At 42.9% G+C, this 2,506-nt stretch overlaps 1 non-coding gene across 1 annotated transcript; it reads left to right on the forward strand.

The window, feature by feature from the left end:
* The first annotated feature begins 1,890 nt into the window (after window positions 1–1,890).
* LOC115064368 lies at window positions 1,891–1,997 on the forward strand. The gene has a single exon (XR_003844188.1). It is a non-coding gene; the product is annotated as a U6 spliceosomal RNA (small nuclear RNA).
* The last annotated feature ends 509 nt before the right edge of the window (window positions 1,998–2,506 follow it).

The following is a 2,506-nucleotide window of genomic DNA, read 5'->3' on the forward strand; positions in this document are numbered from 1 at the left end:
TGTGTGTGTGTGTGTGTGTGTGTGTATACATACATAGTATGTATGTATATGTGTGCATGTATATATGCATGTGTACGTGTGAAATTGCTGAAACTGGCTTGTTGAAGTCCCCTTATTGCTTCATCCACTGAGCATGTGTTCGAATGTGTAATTTTTTCTTTGTCTTTTTTTGCCAGCCCCTTAAGAGTTAAAAGAGCCCAGAGTTTCTAGCTGGTTTCTAAGAGTTCCACCCAAGTAACTAAGTTCCTTTTCTAACACCATGCTGCTATCAGCAGGAGCTAATTGCCAGGAGCAGAAGCTCTGACCCTAGAAGAGTAAAGAGAGTTGTAATTTCTTGCCAGTTCACAGCAGTACTGGTCTTGAGCCATCGGATCTGGCTCCGTCCTCCTCCTCCTCCTTCGAATTGCCTGATATGATCAATGAAACACCCCTGAGTTGCCATTAGCAACCAGCTTTTAGCCCATTGCCTACTCTATGTTCCACCTCAGTTTACCCCTGGTGTCAAAGCTAGTCTTTGACAAGATCTGGATGTAGAACTCTCAGCTACTTCTTCAGCACCATGTCTGCCTGCACACTGCCATGTGTCCTGAAATAATGGACCAAAGCTCCAAAACTCTAAACAAGCCCCAATTAAATGCTTTCCTTTATGAGAGTTGCCACGGTGTCTCTTCACAGCAATAGAATACTAAGACAAGGTTGGACTGTGTAATGGTTTGAAGGTTCTTTTTTTTTTTTTTTTTTTTTTTTTTCCAAGACAGGGTTTCTCTGTGTAGCCCTGGCTGTCCTGGAACTCACTCTATAGACCAGGCTGACCTCAAACTCAGAAATCCGCCTGCCTCTGCCTCCCAAATGCTGGGATTAAAGGCATGCACCACCATGCCTGGTGGTTCGAATATTCTTGACCCAGGGAGTGGCACTATTAGGAGGTGTGGCCTTGTTGGAAGAGGTGTGTCACTGTGGGAGTGGGCTTTGAGACCCTCCTCCTAGCTGCCTGGAAGACAGTAGTCTGTTCCGGTTTACTTTCACAATAATAGTACTCTCAGTACCATGCCTGCCTGGACACTACCATGCTTCCTGCCATGATGTTAATAGATTGAACCTCTGAACCTGTAAGCCAGCCCCAATTAAACGTTGTCCTTTATAAGAGTTGCCTTGGTCATGGTGTCTGTTCACAGCAATGGAAACCCCAACTTAGGCAGACTGCATCAAAATTAAAAATTGTTCATGAAGGTGCACTTCTATGATCTCAGTGTTGGGAAGGTTAAGGCAGAGGTATGGAGAGGCAGCCTGGTTTATGTAACAGGAGCTTGTCTCAATAAACAAATAAACAAAGTTTTGTTGGGCATCAAAGAATCCCTTCAAGACAAAGAACAGACAAACACAGAATAGACAAAAATATCTATCAGTTATACAACTTTAAGGAGCTTGTGCCCAGAATATATAAAAGACAGAATCCGGGGAGTCGTGAGATAGCCCCACAGTTCAGAGCACACTGCTGTCTTGCTCTTACAATAGACCCAGGTCTCATCTCCAGCACCCACACAGTCACAACCATCCATAATTCCAGTTTCATGGGATCCCAAAAGCATTAGTGTAGTACACATACTTGTATCCAGTAAAGTGCTCATACTCATAAAGCCAAAGCTCAAGTGTAGAAATAGATAAATAAATATTTGAAAGACCAAAATCTAACAAAAGATGGGCAACTAGAGGCTAGAAAGATGGCATAAGCCGGGCGTGGTGGCACACGCCTTTAATCCCAGCACTCGGGAGGCAGAGGCAGGTGGATTTCTGAGTTTGAGGCCAGCTTGGTCTACAGAGTGAGTTCCAGGACAGCCAGGGCTATACAGAGAAACCCTGTCTCGGAAAACAAAACAGAAAACAAAAACAGTGCTTGCTTCAGCAACACATATACTAAAATTGGAACGATACAGAGAATATTAGCATGGCCCATGCGCAAGGATAACACACAAATTCATGAAGCATTTCATATTTTTAAGTGGGAGTAGATGGGTAGGGGAGCAGGGTGGGGGGAGAGGGTGCAGGGAACTTTTGGGATAGCATTTGAAATGTAAATAAAGAAAATATCTAATAAAACATTATATAAAAAATCTCCTAATAATCCTAAAAACAAAACAAAGACAAAAAAACAAAAAACAAAAAACTTTTTCAACCTACACTAAACCTGGGGAGCCTGTTCCTGTGATGTATATCCTTACCGTGTCCCTCTCCTTTCATTGTATCTAACAATGTATGACAGTAATGAGAGTACAATGTAATCTCTCCTATCAAAAGGACTTCAAGAGGCCAGCAGGGACTGCTCTCTCAAATCCCGATTTAGGGAGAGGTAGCCAGACTGGCCAGTCCCAGGACACCCCGAAATACAGCTTGTTTTAATCAGACAGTTGTGGACTTGGTTTTTCTCAGTTTAACACTGAGAAGTCTCCAGGTTAGCACAATGTTAATTTGTTGTGTCTGGAGTTGAAGGACTTTTAGGCTATTTCTA

The sequence above is a fragment of the Mus pahari genome, chromosome 6 (genome assembly GCF_900095145.1).
Source record: "Mus pahari chromosome 6, PAHARI_EIJ_v1.1, whole genome shotgun sequence".
Lineage (NCBI taxonomy): Eukaryota > Metazoa > Chordata > Mammalia > Rodentia > Muridae > Mus > Mus pahari.